We start from the raw sequence: 19,429 nt of genomic DNA, 5'->3' as shown, positions 1-19,429 counted from the left end.
CTCCACAGTTTTTTAGTCCTCACGACAGGTTTGGAGAGCTTCAGCCTCTGTCTGTACGCGGGGATTAGGTGGATCATGACGTGGTCAGAAAGTCCGAGTGAAGCGCGGGGCACCGCGCGATAGGCCCCGCTGATCGTACTGTAACAGTGGTCTAATGTTCTCTCCTCTCTGGTCGGGCATTTAATATGCTGCTTATATTTTGGAAGCTCATGGCTCAGATTGGCTTTGTTAAAGTCCCCAAGAGCAATGATGAGAGAGTCCGGGAATGTCCGCTCTGTGTGGAGAATCTGCTCCGCGAGTGCGCACTGAGCTGCCTGCGCATCCGCGTCTGGCGGGATGTAAACAGCGGCCAGGATGAATGAAGCAAACTCCCGCGGAGAATAAAACGGTTTGCAGTGAATAAAAAGATATTCCAGAGAGGGAGAGCAGTGCTGAGCAATCACTGTTACATCTGTGCACCAGCCACTATTGATGTAGAAGCAGACACCTCCACCTTTGGTTTTACCGGAGAGAGCGGCCTGCCGGTCCGCGCGCAGCAGATGAAAGCCCTCCAGCTTGAGCGCGCAGTCCGGGATGTCCTCACTGAGCCACGACTCCGTAAAACATAAGACACAGGAGGAGGCAAAGTCTTTGTTCATGCTTCTCATCAGGGCCAGTTCGTTTATCTTATTCCAGAGTGAGCGTACATTAGAAAGGAAGATCCCAGGAAGGGCCGTTCTCAGTCCGCGTTTCCTCAAACGCACGAGTACGCCGGCTCGCTTACCTCTCTTTCGACGTCTCACTTTCCTGATCAACGTCTCACTTTCCTGATCAACGTCTCACTTTCCTGATCAATCCCCGTGTTTCTCCCCAGACTCCCGTGTCGTGTCCTCCAAGTGCTCTCTGCTCCCGTGTCTGCACTCCCGGTGCTCGCTGCTCCTTAAGCCTTCCACGCTCCTCCTGCGGGAAACAATAGCGGCAGCAGTCAGGACACTGAACAATGGCAGGCATACACTACACGACCAAAACCTAAACTGGGTAACTAACGTGGAGTCCCAAGCAATGATCCCGCGTCGGTGGGAGCTCCAAGACTCTCTTAAGTAGCTCCCCCGACGAGGCCTGATCAGCAGCAGGTGTGTGGCTTCGGGTGTGGCCAGTCCCCTTGCAGGGCCACACCCTCCAGGCCTGACGCCGCCTATAAACAAGTGCTCAGCCACCGACACACACATATACACAAGCACAGGGAAGGGGGAGCAACACCAAAATACACAACAATAATAATAATAATAATATAACACATGACTGCTCAGGGATCCTGGGTCGCCCAGTCCCAGGACCCTGACAGTACCCCCCCTCTAAAGGTCGGCTCCCGACGACCCCAAAACCAAAACAAAAAAAACAGCACAACCAACCCAGGGCGGGCGGCGGGGGGGAACCAGGACGGAGGGCCAGAATCAAAACAAGCAAAAACAACCAAAGGAAACAACCCCCCCAAGGTCACAGTCCCAGAGACCGACCGCGCATCCAGCAGCGGAGCAACAAAAAGAAAAAAACGCCACAAAACAGTCTCAGGCGGCCCATCAACATAACAAAAGAGTTCAGGGGGCCTACCTCGAGTCCAAAGGCGGCGACATTGCCGGCGGACGGCCACGGGTCCGGCAGCAGCAGCAAAACAGTTCCGGGGGCCTGCCACAGCTCCAGTGGCGGCGGCACTGCTGCCCCTCCGGTGGCGAGTCCCGGGTCCAGTAACGGCGGCGCTGCTCCCCAGGCGGCCTGCCCGGGATCCAGTGGCGGTGGCGGCGCTGCTGCTCCTCCGGCGGCCTGCCCCGGGTCCAACGGCGGCGGCGCTGCTCCCCAGGCGGCCTGCCCCGAATCCAGTGGCGGCGGCGCAGCTCCGGTGAACAACGGCGAGGTATGGTACAAGGCCGATGACACGCCGGTCGCTGACGCGCCGGTCGCTGACGCAGACGCGCTGGGCGTAGCTGGCGTGGAGGGCGCGCTAGACGCGATGATCCGTCTGACTTGCTGACCTCCAGTTCAGGCTGAGCGGGTCTCTCCGGACCTCCGAGCTCCTCCGGTGGCAGCGCGGGCTCCACAGGCTCGCCGAGCTCCTCCGGCACGCCGAACTGCTCCCGCTCCGGCTCGCTGAGCCCCTCAGCTGGTGGTGCGGGCTCCTCCGGCTCGCTGAGCCCCTCCGGCTCACTGAGCTCCACCAGCTCGCTGAGCTCCTCAGCTGGCGGTGCGGGCTCCTCCAGCTCGCTGAGCTCCTCAGCTGGCGGTGCGGGCTCCTCCAGCTCGCTGAGCTCCTCAGCTGGCGGTGCGGGCTCCTCCAGCTCGCTGAGCTCCTCCGGCTCTCCGAGCTCCTGCTCCGGCTTGCAGGGCTCCGCAGCTGGCAGTGAAAAAGAAATCAGGATGGTGGCTGCAGGCAGATGAAACGGTGGTGGAGGTACAGCTGCAGATGGTGAAGCAGCGGGTGGTGTAGTGACCTCAGACCAAGGTGACGTTACCTGTGTCGTTAGCTCGTCCACTGCAGACACAAACACAGATGGTGAGGGAAATGGAAAATTGTCCGTACTACTCACCACAGCCGGCTCTTGAGATGTCCATGGATGTGGCTGCGGTGAGGAACGCCGGCGGCGCGAACGTCGTTTTCGTGTAGACGTCGGGGCTGGCGTCTCAGGCTGTGAATCCACCAGCTGTCCGGGCCGGTGAGCAGCCTGAGGAGGAGAGTAGGGGTGGAGGGTGGAAAGTAAGAAGTCCAAGACGACAGGATTAAGGTCGTCAACCAGCCAGGGAAATTTAAAAAGCGTCTCCTGCAGCCGCCTCTCCACGGCGCGACGCAAGCCTTCCGCGGGCTTCTCCCACCATAACTCACAGAGTCTGTAAACCCTGTCCATAACCTCCCTCCTGAGCCTCTCCTCAGAGACCGCTGGGTCCATACGTGGCGGGATCATTCTGTCACGGTGCGGCATGGCACACCGTGGAAGGAGTGGGGAAGGAGGACCCAGGCGCAGTGCTCTACGTATAGACAGTGTTTATTTACAGAGGGTGATATCAAACAACAATAAATCCCCGTGTTTCTCCCCAGACTCCCGTGTCGTGTCCTCCAAGTGCTCTCTGCTCCCGTGTCTGCACTCCCGGTGCTCGCTGCTCCTTAAGCCTTCCACGCTCCTCCTGCGGGAAACAATAACGGCAGCAGTCAGGACACTGAACAATGGCAGGCATACACTACACGACCAAAACCTAAACTGGGTAACTAACGTGGAGTCCAAAGCAATGATCCCGCGTCGGTGGGAGCTCCAAGACTCTCTTAAGTAGCTCCCCCGACGAGGCCTGATCAGCAGCAGGTGTGTGGCTTCGGGTGTGGCCAGTCCCCTTGCAGGGCCACACCCTCCAGGCCTGACGCCGCCTATAAACAAGTGCTCAGCCACCCACACACACATATACACAAGCACAGGGAAGGGGGAGCAACACCAAAATACACAACAATAATAATAATAATAATATAATACATGACTGCTCAGGGATCCTGGGTCGCCCAGTCCCAGGACCCTGACAATGTTGATCCTTTTTCTGAGCAAGAACCCTGACATTCCTTCACTGTCCAAATGTGTTTAACTTTTTTTTGGTAGCAATAAACATGACAGTTTACTTTAAGACATGTTTTATTTTAATTAAGTTTAAAACTTTTTTATTTAATGTAAAATTATATTTTGTTTTAATTTACTTTCAAATTCTTCAGTTGCTGAATGGGCTGCATAGTTTTTATATATGTTATAGTTCAGAATAGCTATAATTGTACCAGATGGTTGCATTCAGTTAAGTTGGACTAGACTGTAATACAAACCATTCAGTTTGTCAACAATAAAACTGACTGAAATGAGAGACTGAGTGCGAGACTTTGATATTAGATAAAACGAATACTGATAAAGTTTACCTTTATGTACAGAATCTGAATATCGCAAAATATTTTAAAAAATTGCAATAATATCATATCGTGCGTTAAGTATTGTGATAATATCGTATTGTGGGATGTATGGTGATTCCCACCTCTAATATATATATTAATATATTAATTAGGGGTGCAACGGTACACAAAATTCACGATTTGGTTCGATACTTTGGTGTCACGGTTCGATATTTTTTCGATACAAAAAAAAATGTTCATCCCTTTTTAATTTGTCATTTATTACAATTAGAAATATATATTTTAACTCAAAAGTACAGTTTTTAAATTTAATGTTGCTGAAACAACAAAGGGATAAAATAATAAATCTATCTGATTGAGAAATCACTCATCTTTGGAAAAGAGAGTTTATTACAGAGAAATGGCTCTTTCCAAAATAAAAGCTATACTATACGCTTCTTCTGGGCTATATTCTCAGTAGCATATTAAACATATCAGGTCCCCATAAGGAGAATCATGTGCTAACGGCTGTCTAAATGACTCGGGTAAAGTTTGTAGCATGCGTACTTGTTGTTTTTGTCTGCTTCCACTTGTCTTTGCACTAGGATGATGTCGGAGTAAATGTGCAGTCATATTCGTTGTGTTCCCACTAGTGCTGTCAGCGTTAATCTCGTTGAAATGACGTTAACGCCACAACACGGAGAAATCTCCGTTATCGAGCTACCGCGGATCGCCCCGTGCGTGGGGCTGGATGGCCAACACGTTAACGAGCTAACTGCGCTAACACACTAGTTCGCACCAATGTAACTGAGCATTGTGTGGCACATCCAACATACTGTTTTACTTTAGTCCATGACGCGCTTACCTTCAGGGTCATACGTCACATGAAAACCAAAATAGTTCCAAACGCCACATCTGAATGAGGGTGGGGGAGGTTCAATTTGCCATGTTGCAAGGAGAGCTTAACTTCTGTCTCGCTAACTTGCCATGCGCTCAGTGAATCTGCGTTCGACTACTCCGCCTAGGCTGCACTGTCGAGCGCAGATCCACTGAGTGCTCAACACAGACAGCATCGTCAGAAGGAAAGTTGATAAAATAAATTAAAAATTTTGTATTGTTCGATACATATGCGTACCGAACCGAAAGCACTGTATCGAACGGTTCAATATCGATACGAGTATCGTTGCACCCCTAATATATATATATATATATATATATATATATATATATATATATATATATATATATATATATATATATATATACAGTGGGGCAAAAAAGTATTTAGTCAGCCACCGATTGTGCAAGTTCCCCCACTTAAAATGATGACAGAGGTCAGTAATTTGCACCAGAGGTACACTTCAACTGTGAGAGACAGAATGTGAAAAAAAAATCCATGAATTCACATGGTAGGATTTGTAAAGAATTTATTCGTAAATTAGGGTGGAAAATAAGTATTTGGTCACCTCAAACAAGGAAAATCTCTGGCTCTCACAGACCTGTAACGTCTTCTGTAAGAAGCTTTTCTGTCCCCCACTCGTTACCTGTATGAATGGAACCTGTTTGAACTCATCATCTGTATAAAAGACACCTGTCCACAGCCTCAAACAGTCAGACTCCAAACTCCGCCATGGCCAAGACCAAAGAGCTTTCGAAGGACACCAGGAAAAGTATTGTAGACCTGCACCAGACTGGGAAGAGTGAATCTACAATAGGCAAGCAGCTTGGTGTGAAAAAATCAACTGTGGGAGCAATCATCAGAAAATGGAAGACATACAAGACCACTGATAATCTCCCTCGATCTGGGGCTCCACGCAAGATCTCATCCCGTGGGGTCAAAATGATCATGAGAACGGTGAGCAAAGATCCCAGAACCACACGGGGGGACCTGGTGAATGACCTGCAGAGAGCTGGGACCAAAGTAACAAAGGTCACCATCAGTAACACACTACAACGGCAAGGAATCAAATCCCGCAGTGCCAGACGTGTTCTGCTGCTGAAGCCAGTGCATGTCCAGGCCCGTCTGAAGTTTGCCAGAGAGCACATGGATGATACAGCAGAGGATTGGGAGAATGTCATGTGGTCAGATGAAACCAAAGTAGAACTTTTTGGTATAAACTCAACTCGTCGTGTTTGGAGGACGAAGAATACTGAGTTGCATCCCAAGAACACCATACCTACTGTGAAGCATGGGGGTGGAAACATCATGCTATAGGGCTGTTTTTCTTTCAAGGGGACAGGACGACTGATCCGTGTTAAGGACAGAATGAATGGGGCCATGTATCGTGAGATTTTGAGCCAAAACCTCCTTCCATCATTGAGAACTTTGAAGATGAAACGAGGCTGGGTCTTCCAACGTGACAATGGTCCAAAACACACCGCCCGGGCAACAAAGGAGAGGCTCCGTAAGAAGCATTTGAAAGTCCTGGAGTGGCCTAGCCAGTCTCCAGACCTCAACCCCATAGAAAATCTGTGGCGGGAGTTGAAAGTCCGTGTTGCTCTGCGACAGCCCCAAAACATCACTGCTCTCGAGAAGGTCTGCATGGAGGAATGGGCCAAAATACCAGCTACTGTGTGTGCAAACCTGGTAAAGACCTATAGTAAACGTTTGACCTCTGTTATTGCCAACAAAGGTTATGTTACAAAGTATTGAGTTGTATTTTTGTTATTGACCAAATACTTATTTTCCACCCTGATTTACGAATAAATTCTTTACAAATCCTACCATGTGGATTCATGGATTTTTTTTTCACATTCTGTCTCTCACAGTTGAAGTGTACCTCTGGTGCAAATTACTGACCTCTGTCATCATTTTAAGTGGGGGAACTTGCACAATCGGTGGCTGACTAAATACTTTTTGCCCCACTGTATATATATATAAATTCCCCACTCGCCCCTGTGGGCGGTCTATTCTTCAAGCTCGGGTCCTCTACCAGAGGCCTGGGAGCTTGAGGGTCCAGCTGCGGTGTCTTAGCTGTTCCTAGGACTGCGCTCTTCTGGACAGAGATCTCCAATGTTGTTTCTGGGATCTGCTGAAGCCACTCGCCCAGTTTGGGAGTCACCGCACCTAGTGCTCCAAGTACCACTTGGACCACTGTTACCTTCACCCTCCACATTTTCTCGAGCTCGTCTCTGAGCCCTTGGTATTTCTCAGCCAATTACGTGGCAGCAACTCAGCACATTTAGGCATGTAGGCACGTTCATCTGCTCAAGTTCAAATCGAGTATCAGACTGAGGAAGTAATATGATTTAAGTGACTTATGTGGCATGGTTCAGAGAGCTGATTGGTACTTTCCTGAATAGCCTCTCTAGGATTTACAGTTAATGGACCAACAAAGGAGAAAATATCCAGTGAGCTCTTCTATATATACAGACAGTATGTACAATATGAATCCTCCACAGATCAAACCCTGGTGGGTTACATGAATAGGATGAGGGACCTATGGAGATATATATATATATATATATATATATATATATATATATATATATATATATATATATATATATATATATATATATATATATATATATATATATATATATATATATCTCCATCCATCCATCGATTCGCTTCTGCTTATCCTTTTCAGGGGCTGGAGCCTATCCCAGCTGTCATAGGGCAAGAAGCGGGGTACACCGTGGACAGGTCACCAGTCTGTCTCAGGGCTAAGAAATAGAGACAGACAACCATTCGCACTCACATTCACTCCCAAATTCACACCTATGGGCAATTTATATTGACCAATTAACCTATCCCCACTAACTGCATGTCTTTGGACTGCGGGAGGAAGCCGGAGTACCCGGGGAGAACCCATGCAAACACGGGGAGAACATGCAAACTCCACACAGAAAGACCCTGGCCTGATGGTGAAATTGAACTCAGGACCTTCTTGCTGTGCGGCAACAGTGCTAACCACCGTGCCTACCAGAGATGGGCAGTAACGCGTTACTGTAATCTGATTACTTTTTTCAGGTAATGAGTAAAGTAAGGGATTACTATTGCAAAAATGGTAATTCGATTACCGTTACTTTCCCGTAGGAACGCTGCGTTACTAAAACTGTGATGACATGTCAGTGTCTCATGACAGTGACGTAAGCGAGTGCGCCGTTAGTGACAACAGCTGTGTGCAGATCAACAATGGATCATATATCAATGAGGGAGAGAGTATGAGCGTGCAGCGTTTAAAGCGTGGAAGTACTAACCTTACTTCGACTTTGATTCCATAAAAAGTGACAAAAACATTAGTGTACGTTGTGTGTGGGAAGAAAACGTATTTTTACAGCGAAAAAACCCCCTTAAACTTCCAAGCAAGCACCGAGTGCGCTATGACGTAATGGGAAACTCACAGAGAAACTCGCGGATTCTTCAACTGACTGCTGCGGCACATCAGCACCAGGGTAAACCTCCGCCTACCTTACTCCTGCTTTACAGGTGAAAATAGACCAACAGGACCGCTAGTCTTTGATGTTATTTATTTTCTGCTGTGTTTTACTTGCATCTATTTGAAAGAGTGAGTGTAAACACAAAAAAACCCAAATATTTTATGTGCTGGAATGTGCAGAAAATAGGTTTAAATGTTAAACAAATTTCTTCCAGTCAGAGAATGTTGCATATAATTACATTTTTGCTTGGTGCATAAAGTTAAAAGGTTAAAACTAATAAAACAAGTTTTAAAAAGAGACTTTTCCATTTGATTACATTTTGTATGATGGATTATGCAGAAAAAGTAGAATTGGGCTGAAAGATCTATCGCTTTATCACCTATTCAGGTTGTAAATCATGTTTTTAAAAAGTAACTAAGTAATTAACTCATTCACTGCCAGCCATTGGCAGTGAATGAGTTAAACCCATTGACTCATGCACTGCAATTGATGGCTATAGACGTCAATGGCAGTGAATGAGTTAATTACTTTTGAAAATAAGTAATTAGTAAAGTAACGGGATTACTTTTTTGGGGAAGTAATCGGTAATTAGTTACTGATTACTTTTTTCAAGTAACTTGACCAACACTGGTGCCTACATCTATCTATCTATCTATCTATCTATCTATCTATCTATCTATCTATCTATCTATCTATCTATCTATCTTTGTTAATATCTCAAAATACAATAAAAAGGTTCCAAATCCTTATAACATGTTGGTCACAATCCTGCAAAAAAAAAACAAACTCAAACCCACTATTACACCATCTCACATGGCTAGAGGTACAAGAGCTCTCACACGTGCTCTGTGCTTAACCTTGCAATATGTGCTGTAACCAAAACAGCTCAAACGGCACTCACACTATTGTCTAAAAGAGGCTGTGCAGTTGTTGCATTCAGTGGCCCTCAAAAGGTAGAACATTATTTTTTTGTGCGATGCAGTGAAGTGTGAAGTTTGTGTGTCCCGTCTATACGCCAGCACACAAGTGAATTGCTACAGTTTGGCAGAGAGAAGCATGGGAAACATGTACAAGCTTCTTTGAGTGGATTGAATTAAGCCATGAAAGAGATTAATCTGTTTTTATTTTTAGACACATTAAAGGGTGTGCTGACATTTTTACAAGTCTGTCTTAAAGAAAAAAACATTTCAGATAACGACGAGTGAAATGAATAGATTTTGTTTCCTGTCCCTTAAACAGAAATAACAGAAGTGATCTCTTTATAGCCAGCATTAGCAGAAGAGGCTCTATTGGCAAAGAGCTGAATGTGATGAATGCAATCATCACAGTACTTCAAAAATTAAAAAATCAATTCTGGTTCAAACCAGTATTTAGCAATTTAATTATCGTCAGTCATTTGGTCAAGGGATCATTTAAGTAAACTTTTATTTGGCATTGATGAGTATTTTGCCAAAACTAGACTAAGATTCTACCGATTCGAAAGCTAAAGGTTCATGCTGGAATGCTAACGTGCTAATTTCTACTCACTGTTGAAGCACATTAGCAAGCCAAGTGTAACACCCTTTTCAATAGTTGGGATACAGATTTTAATAATTACATGAGTACCAATTGCTAAGGTTCGACTACTGGAGCAAAGTGGATGAATGAGTTTGAGGAACTTTTATTCATTTGGATAATATGAATAATAACTTACATATACAATAAAAAACAATAGCATTACATAAAAGGAAAAATGGGCCCAAATAATGGAAAACAATAAACAAAACATACCTCCGGGGGATTTGACTCAGTGTCTCTAGTGTCAGCTGACACCTCTTATTTGAGTGAGTCCAGCAGTAAAGTCTCTCCTTGCAGGATGTGCAGAGGAACAATGAAATGCAGTTCTCTCCAACCACTTAAGTAGAATTTGTACATTTCAAAGTCCATCCAAAGAATTTCAATTTATTTTGAGATCATACATGTTAACGAATCCTGGAGGGGTGGCTTGCCATCTTTGGACCGGGTCAGCAATGAGTCATTCATCAAAAAAATGTTCAAAACTTGTTAGAGTAACATTAAAAAAAGAATCTGCTGTTTAGACATTCATACATACGTTCTTTCTTATCTTTTCTTCATACATACTAGCAACAGCAATAGCTGCTATAGCCATTAGCACATCATTGTTGATGGCTTAGCTTGTTTCTGAACAAGAATGTTGAGAAGTTAACTCACCCAGAAGAGTCCCAGCAGTTAGAAAACTCTCCTCCAACTAAACAACGGTTGCCTGAAAGTTTGTTTCCTTAGCTTCCTCAGCAAAATCCAACAAAAGAAGGCAAACACGTTTCTCTCTTGGGGCTCCCACTTTATATATTTCACAGATCATCAGGTTTGTGAAGTATATAGATTATATCTCACCAAAATAATTTTACTTAATAAAACTTTTTAATTAACTCAGCATTTCAACCTCACTCATAATTGAATGAAACCCTTAATAATGCTCTAGGGTTACTCAAGATTTTGCTAATTAGCATTCGGGCATTTTTCAAAGCACACATGGGAAATCAAAGTATTGTACAAACTGAAGATTTGAGCTGTTGATGCCAATAAGTGACAAGGTAGAGGTTTGCCAAAGTAGCATAGTTTGTCCGGAGTAGGATCTTAAAATCTGAAGCAAATCAGCGAGCCATGTAACAGCTGAGATACTTTACTTAAAAAATGATTCTACTCACTCAGAGTCTAAGTACCACATGAGACGTCCATCCATTCATTAATGTCTCTTAATGTCTTTAAACACTTATCCACTTCAGGGTCAGTGGGGGCTGGAGTCTATCTCAGGGGACAATGGTCAACAGGCAGGGTACACTCTCGACAGGCTGCCAGTGGTCACAGGCCTAAAAAAGAGATAAAGAAAATCATTCACACCTTTGGCCAATTTAGAATTACCACTTAACCTAACAAGCATATCTTTAGACTGTGGGAGGAAGCCCGAGCACCCAGAGAGAAATTTTCACATTTATACTGCAGGAGCCACTTCTATTATCATTGTGCATTACAGGCAAAAAATACTACTCAGTTTTCATTGAGAGCTGGTACTTCTAATACTCTTAATACTCTTTTTTATGATCTCACTGTATTGGACAGACTTTATCTCATTGTTAGTGTCATCCATCCATTCCCTTCTGCTTATCTTTAGAAGGGTCACGGGTGTGCTGGACCCTAACCTAGCTTCCATAGGGCAAAAGGTGGGGTACAACCTGGTATGGTCGCGAATCTAACACAGGGCTGACACAGAGAGACAGATTGTTAGTTTGCTGTCATTTCAACGAGATTAATGCTGTTTAATTCTTGTTGGCCATTAGCTGAGGTGCTGCATTGTATCCTGGAAGGACCAGGAAAAACAAGGGGAAGTAAATATTTTTTAGACAAAAAATCCGAGTCCGAGTAAAGTCACAAGTCTGAAACTTTGAATTTCAAGTCCTTTCGAGTCTTTAAAAAAAAAAAAAAAAAAACGAAGAATGTTGCAGTTATATGCTAAATGTAAATATTAGACCATGTCATTTTTAAATCTGTGTTTTTTCTCAACACATGACGAAATAGTGAACTTAGAAAATATACGCAAATTGTGAAATTGCACCTCTATAAAATGCAGCTCAATTAAACTTAGCTCCAAGAATAATTTTCACCGACAGTTCTGAGATAAGCTGCATGGTATTCTTGGATGCGCTTGTAGGGCCAGCTTTAAAATCGCATGACAAAAATATCATACACATTAAAAAAAAACTGTATCACCAACGTAGCCTGGACAAGATTTGCTTGTTAGATGAAGTCATGATCTCATCGTAGCAAGAGAGAAGCACCACCTACCGTTCTTTATGCAACTTCAACTGTCGGAGAAAGTTGGAAGTTGTTCCATCTCTGTCTGTGATTCTCTTCTTGCATCTTTTGCATATTGCATTTCAGTTTTTTGTTGACTACTTCATAGTTTATGTACCTGAAAAAAATAACTCCTTGCAGCATTTTTGAGCGTTTTTTTTTTTAAAATCTGGTTAATTTGATTGACTGTGCTACAGCTCACGCACACATACGTACGGAGTGTGGTTTGAATAAATGAATCAATGAATTGAATTAATGGTGCACACTTTCTATATAATATGTATGTTAAATTTTATATTTGGGGTGAAATATCAAGTCTTTTCAAGTAAACCGGTTCAAGTCCAATTCAAGTCCCAGGTCATTGGTGTAAAAGTCCAAGTCAAGTCACAAGTCTTAGAACATTTTTTCAAGTCAAGTCTAAAGTCATAAAATTAATGACTCAAGTCTGACTCGAGTCCAAGTCATGTGACTCGAGTCCACATCTCTGATAACTAGTCTAAACTAAAACATTGGGTCACTTTGTCAGACTATACGTCAGACTATACAACTTAGCTAACTGGCAAATCAGTAAATGTTAACCCTAAAATAATTTCACATCCAAAGTTATATGAATGCTTTATTTTTGTTTTGAACACATATCATAGTGTTATTTTCCTTCAAAATTTCAGCTTGTCTCAACGTCATAAATGGCCTGTTTAATGGATTCCTGAATGCTGCAAAGCTGAGAAAACAACACTGATCACTTCATTGGAGCTGAAAGAATGTGGACTACTTTTAGCTCCCACTGGTGCTTTGGTCCTTCTTTGTTCATGAGAATAGAAGCAGCATTTGGGCCCATAAATTCCCAGTTATATCAAGTTAGAAAAAGCGGATAGCAGTGGAAGCCCCATGGAAAATAAATTTTTTTTAAAATTCACTTTATGTTGAAACCAGGTCACCACGTATGGAGTTAAGACGAAAATCCATAGAGAATATTGAATGAAACACAAGATTAATTTTTAATTTAACATTTGTTCACTAACATGAACCATCCATCCATGTATTTTACTTCTGCTTATTCAAAGTTGCATCCTGGTTGAAGAAACATCCTATTCCCCAGCAATCCTTTACAGTTTCTCTTGGAGTATCCTCAAGACACTTCTGGGTCAGATGAGGCAGTCCTGGTCTACCATTAGTCATCGCAATGGCTCTGCTGTCAAACAATCAGAGATTGTCTTCTGTTTTTTTGGTTTTTTTTAATCATTCTACAATGCATCTTTTGTCCTGTCTTACCCCCATCACTCCAACCGGTCACGGCAGATGGCTGCCCCTCCCTGAGCCTGGTTCTGCCAGATGTTTCTTGAGGTTAAAAGGGAGCTTTTCCTTCTCACTGTTGCCAAGCACTTCCTCATTGTTGGGATTTTTCCTCTATTATTGTAGCGTTTACCATAGAATGTAAAGCGCCTTGACTGCCAACTGTTTTGGAGATTTGAGCCCCAGCAACCCCGGTATCGGGAGGGGAGGGGGCACAAGGGGCGAGATTCCGTAATAGGCTGTAACTTGAAGTCGTATCCATAGAAACCTCTGAATCTCACCTAAACCTCATATAAACCATTTCTACAACCACCAAACACACACGCAACCAGTTTTTGCTTTGTGCAATCGTTTCAAATGTTGTTGCCAAGCAAAATAACCCAAGATCCTATGTACCACCTGGAAATGCTATTAATTGCCATGGTAACCAGAGCTGCTCCAGGAAACACTGTGGAGCTGTTCTGACTTTAAGGGTGTTAGTCTTTCTCTTCTAGGTGAACGATGAAGTGAATGATGACGACTGTTGTTTGCAACTTGACTATATATTTGATTCTGGGGTCTGACTATGTTGCAGGTTTACACTTCAGGATGAAAAAACTTGACAAATGTTACATTCATCTACAATATGTGCTCACTTTTATTCCTTCTGGCTTTTGCAGAGAAACCAACAGTCATAGATGTGGGCATCTATATCAACAGCATCGGCCCTGTGTCATCCATTGATATGGTGAGTTATGGCTTTATCTCCATCGTCTGCCCCATCTGCACACAAACACATTTGTCCACTGCCCGATATTAGCATCATCAGACACGAAAGCTGTCATTCCTCATGCTGTATTTGGAGGCCACGTGGCCCATCACAGCTGTTTGTGTTGCGGCAGAAGCCAAGAAAGACAGGTGTGGACACTCTTTTTGTTTCCCTATGTCCTATGAATAAGCTTGAATTCATCAAGTTGGTGAGTTTAAAATTGCTGCTATGAAAGTATTCTGCTATTCAATTAGACAGCAGTTTGGGTCTCAGTAGAGATGAGCCTCATTTTATTCCAGTTTTCTTCATTTAGTTACTGCATCTTTTTGACTGGCATGAAAATCACAAGAACAAAGTTCAACTGTGAGGGGGAAAAATGGGTTTGGAGAAAGACCAGGACATGGATCAATGGCTTTTTCATAATGGAGGGTCTGATCAGATTCAATAAAACATATGAAGAGCTGAAGCTGAAAGGTTGATGAGCAGTAATGAGAAAATAGCTACTTTTCAGACAACTAAACGCATAAGCAGTCTGTTATTTGGCCTTCAGTGGAGTGCAGCAGACTAAATGGAAGCAACCTCCTATTATTTTGAATCCAAAGGGTCTGTTCTGCCGCTGTCAATAGAGTCAGATATGCATATTTTTCTCCTTTAATTTCTGTCTTCCAATATAAAAAATGTATTGGTTTACAAACAGACTAAATGATGAAAGTACTTCATCTGAACCTGCTCAGTCACAATATGCTTACCTGGAGCAGTTGACTGGCGGTGTAAAATATTCCCAATTATAAAACAGATGCAGCCTTTTTGTATTCAAGCCCAATGGACTACATTTTAAAAGACTGCACTGTACAAAGTTGTTTTAAGTCTACCTATTACACTTTCACTGTGGACTCCCACAGCAGAGGATGTTTAGGTTTTCTCTGAAAGTGAAAGCGGATAAATTCAATTTGGGATGCAAAATGGTGTTGCTGAACTCACAGTTCATTAAGTTGATTTTCTACTTTGTACTCCAAGGAGCCGGCAGGACTCGCACAGTCATTTTGAAAGATAGTCTTTGGAACTATTACTAAGGTTACCAAACTGTGACTAAACCAAATGCCAGCTAGGGCCAGTGTTTGACACTTCTTGTCCCGGTTGATTTGCTAACACTTCTGCTTGGTGTGTTAATGCAACTGAAATGGGGAGGAAACAAGAGCGCCTAATTTGTCACGAACAGTACAGAGAAGCACCTAATGCAACATATTACGGCTCAGCCAAACACATGCCCACTGTTTTGACAAAGAGGTTAGTCTACAGTAAGCCTTTTTTGTCATTGTATAATCCATAGCTATGTTATTTTCCTCTGCCTTCTTCACAGTAAAAGCCAACCTGTATTTCAGCAGATGAACTCTTTTAATATATAACCCTCTGAAGTTCCCTTTTTAAAAGGCACAATTCAGTTAAATATAGCTCCAATATAGAGCGTTAAACTGATGGGCTGCCTGTAGAGTTTATAGCTATTGGTAATTTCCAACCCCAGATGATGGCCAGTAACTGAAAAATCTAACTACATGTTGGGTCGACCAAGCCTGCAATGAGTGAATGGCATGGAAGGTTAAAATGAGTTTCTGGTTATGCTGTAGATTTCTTGCAGAAGTCTAAATCAGGTATTAGTGTTTGGAGAGAAGGACCATTAAGTACGTTTTGATGTGTGTCAGACTATTTATTTGTGCAGCAGATTTTAATTGACTAAAACTAAGAGACGACATTTTTGGCTTTTGACTTTAGTAGAATCCAAGTCTCCAAGTTTCTAAATGTTGTCCATTTATCCATTTTCTTCCACTTATCCAATTGGGATTGGGGGTGGAGCTTATCCAGTCTGTTGCTGTGCTACCACAGAGAGGCAGACAGCCATTCAGAATAACCCAAATAAACAACATGCAAACTCCACCCATGAAATGCAAGGCCAGCATTTACAATTCTTCCTTGTATATGTTGTGCTTTCAATGTTGCTGTGTCCTAATTCCATGGATTTCCTCTGGCATCTTTTCACAATCCAAAGACATTCATATCAGGTCAGTTGTTGATTCTAAATTGGTTGTATGTATGGATGTGAGACTGTGTGGTGGTTGGCTGTATCCCTGTGTTTCTGTAATGAAATAACACCTGGCGAGGGTGTACCCTGCCTCGCTCACACCCTATAACAGTAAAGATGCGCCCCAACGCTCCAGCGCCCCGGTAACCCAACGTTTATGGATGGCTTGTATTCTGGGACCTGTGCTACAAAAGGACTTCAACATACCCCAGATATCTTTTCCTTACCCTGCTTCTCTAACCTTACATATTATCACCAGTCAGGCTGATGTTGATGGTGGCTATCAGACAATATAAAACAGGCAGAAATTTAACCAAAAACAGTTTTAAAAAGGTGAGTTTTGAGTTGTTTTTTAAAAATAACTACCGAGTCCACAGCTCTTAATGTATGAGGGAGAGAGTTCCACGGTCTCGGGGCCACAGTGGCAAAAGCTCTGTCACCCTTAGTTCTCATCTTAGTCTGTTTTATAGCAAGTAAGCCCTGATCAGATGACCTCAGGGACCTGCTAGGGACAAAGGGCTGTAGCAGATCGGAGATGTAGGGAGGTGTCAGTCCATGCAAGGCTCTAAATGTCAAGACCAGGATCTTAAAATGTACTCTAAATTCAACAGGAAGCCAGTGTAGCTGAAATAGCAATGGTGTCACATGTGAATACTTGGAGGATTTTGTCAACAGCCTAGCTGCAGCGTTTTGCACAACCTGCAGATGATCCAGAGGACCTTTGCTTAGACACATAAACAAAGAGTTACAATAGTCCAAGCATGAGGAAATAAATGCATGTATAGCAATCTCCAGTTCAGGGTGAGATAAAATAGGGCTTAACTTAGCCACATTTCTTAAATGATAAAAACAAGAGCGAACCAGAGGTTTCACATGCCCATCCAATGTGAGAGTTGAGTCAAAAGTGACACCTAAATTCCTGATAGAGGATTTAACATAAACAGAAAGAGGACCAAGGGCTTTCACTATCTGGGATACTAATCTGTCCGGAGCACACAGTTTTGAATGGATTGAGTTGGAGGAAAACAACCATTTCCCTATCTATGAGTGTATTTATATGAATGAGGAAGTGTTTGCAAATGCTGACAGGACTAGTAGCATTAGTATATTTTTATTGAAAGACAAAACTACAGTATTAGAGAATAAAAATAAATTATAAATAAAATATAAGGAAAGCTGACCAAAACACTGACTGTGTCAGTTAATAAACTAATCAGTATCACAGCTCTATCATTAAGATGTGTGAAGTCCTGACTTATAATTACAATTGTGTATTCCAATAAATGAACTGGCTACATTGATTAGATGTGCATGAGCAATCTGAGCCTTATTCTTTCAGCTGCAGCCCCGGTGGTGTTCAACAAGCTAAGAGGAAGCAAAGAAGAGAAGTAAGTTCACAGCGGCAAGCAGGCTTACTTGGGTGCTCAGTCTTTGGATTGTTTCACTGTATTCAGACGCGCATAACAATACAATTGATTGAAGCCAACAATGAAAAACAAATTCATATTGATCCTAAGTGGGGGCACACAGACTTTAGACACTACAATCCACAGAAACATCCTAGAATGGCTTCTGAATTGTTGTTGTTGTTTTTTCTTTGTGTTGTGATTTTGGGTCTCGGGCCTACCATACCCTAGTTACCAGGACTTTGGAGAACATCTTTTAGCAGTCAAACCTGACGTCTTTTGATACCATAGGTTTCATTGATGAAGGGCCAGAGCAGCGTGAGGTAACTGAGGAAGTCCGCTCTGACAGCTCTACTTTTCACTCTGTGAAAAGCGATCACTCTATTGAGATGGATGTTATAAATAATTTCTTGTAAGTAATTATAATCAAGCATGAGACTGGCACTTAAAAATGCAATAGAACAAGAGTTTTAAATGCACTGAATGCATCTAATGTATATCAGAGGAAACAAAAAACATAAAGTGAAATCTTAATAATTGTAACTTTGTGTTAAACATCTCATGAGAATCCTGTTCTGGACTGTACAGCGCTGTTCCTTTACAAGTATCCACCCACCTACATGTTGTAATTAGCATAATAGAAGCTAATGTATGGCAAACTGATCATTATTCTAACAGAAGCCCCTTCAGGGTGATTCAGCAGTTAAATCAGAGATTCTTGATAACACTGAAGGGGCGACATGAGTACAAAATGCATCAATCAAGTGACACTACTTAAAACAAGTCAACAAAAAAAACTAAAAAATGCTTTTGTTACAAACTAAATTAAACCAAAGTAGGAAGAAAAAGGAGTGAGAAAAATCTCTGTGGTGAAAGAAGAGATGAGACACCCTAAATGTAAAGTCTGGAAAAAAAAAATTGTGGCACTGGCCACGCCCCCAAGTTTGCAGCCCCCTAGTGGCCCCCTCTGACAAGATTGTTGTAAGTTGGTAATAATGTAATAATCATAAGAATCAGTAAAGCAATGTTTTTTTTAAAAAAACAGATTATTATGGATTTCAAAATTATAAATATTATTTGTTTTTCATATGTGCCTATTTTACATGATATCAATTTTAATTTGAAATTAATGGCGCATATAATTCTTTTTTTTCTTCTAGTAACCTAAATCTAACAAGAGCATAATAAAACTAGAAATTCTGTTTTGGTGTGTCACCCCAATATTTTTAGTATACTGTTAAATACATCCCAGTTTTTGTTTTTGTTTTTTGTTCTTTTTCTTATGTTAAAATGAAATGTGTAGTTAAAATTCTTTATACTGCTAGAAAGAGGAAATAAGCTGTATGAGAAAATGAATTTGATGTCCCTAATTGCGGTATAATTTGTTAACTGGTTGCTAAGCCCGAACACATCAGATACTTTTTAAAAAAAAATTGTATTTATACAGCACCAAATCACAACAACAGTTGCCTCAAAGTGCTTTAGATTGTACGGTAATGACCCTACAATAATACATTGAAAACAGAGAAAACCTCAGTAACCATATGACCCCTATGAGCAAGAGTTTTGGCAGCAGTGGGAAGGAAAAACTCCCTTTTAAAAGGAAGAAACCTCCAGCAGATCCAACCTCAGAGAGGGCTGGCCATATGCTGCGACCGGTTGGTGGTGAGTGGATGAAGACAGGAAAAAACAGAATTTAATTATCCACCCACTGGTCACTTGTTTGGGGACACCTGTTCAACTGCTTGTTCTAGCAAACATCTAAGCAGCCTGTCACATGG

The 19,429-nt window shown here is 42.5% G+C and overlaps 1 pseudogene; it reads left to right on the top strand.

Annotated features, from left to right (window-relative positions):
• Window positions 1-19,429, top strand: part of LOC113016850 (gamma-aminobutyric acid receptor subunit gamma-3-like) — a 187,537-nt pseudogene that overhangs the window by 60,618 nt on the left and 107,490 nt on the right.

This window comes from Astatotilapia calliptera, chromosome 23, assembly GCF_900246225.1.
Source record: "Astatotilapia calliptera chromosome 23, fAstCal1.2, whole genome shotgun sequence".
NCBI classification, from domain to species: Eukaryota; Metazoa; Chordata; class Actinopteri; order Cichliformes; family Cichlidae; genus Astatotilapia; species Astatotilapia calliptera.
This window is presented reverse-complemented; position numbering and strand designations above follow the sequence as displayed.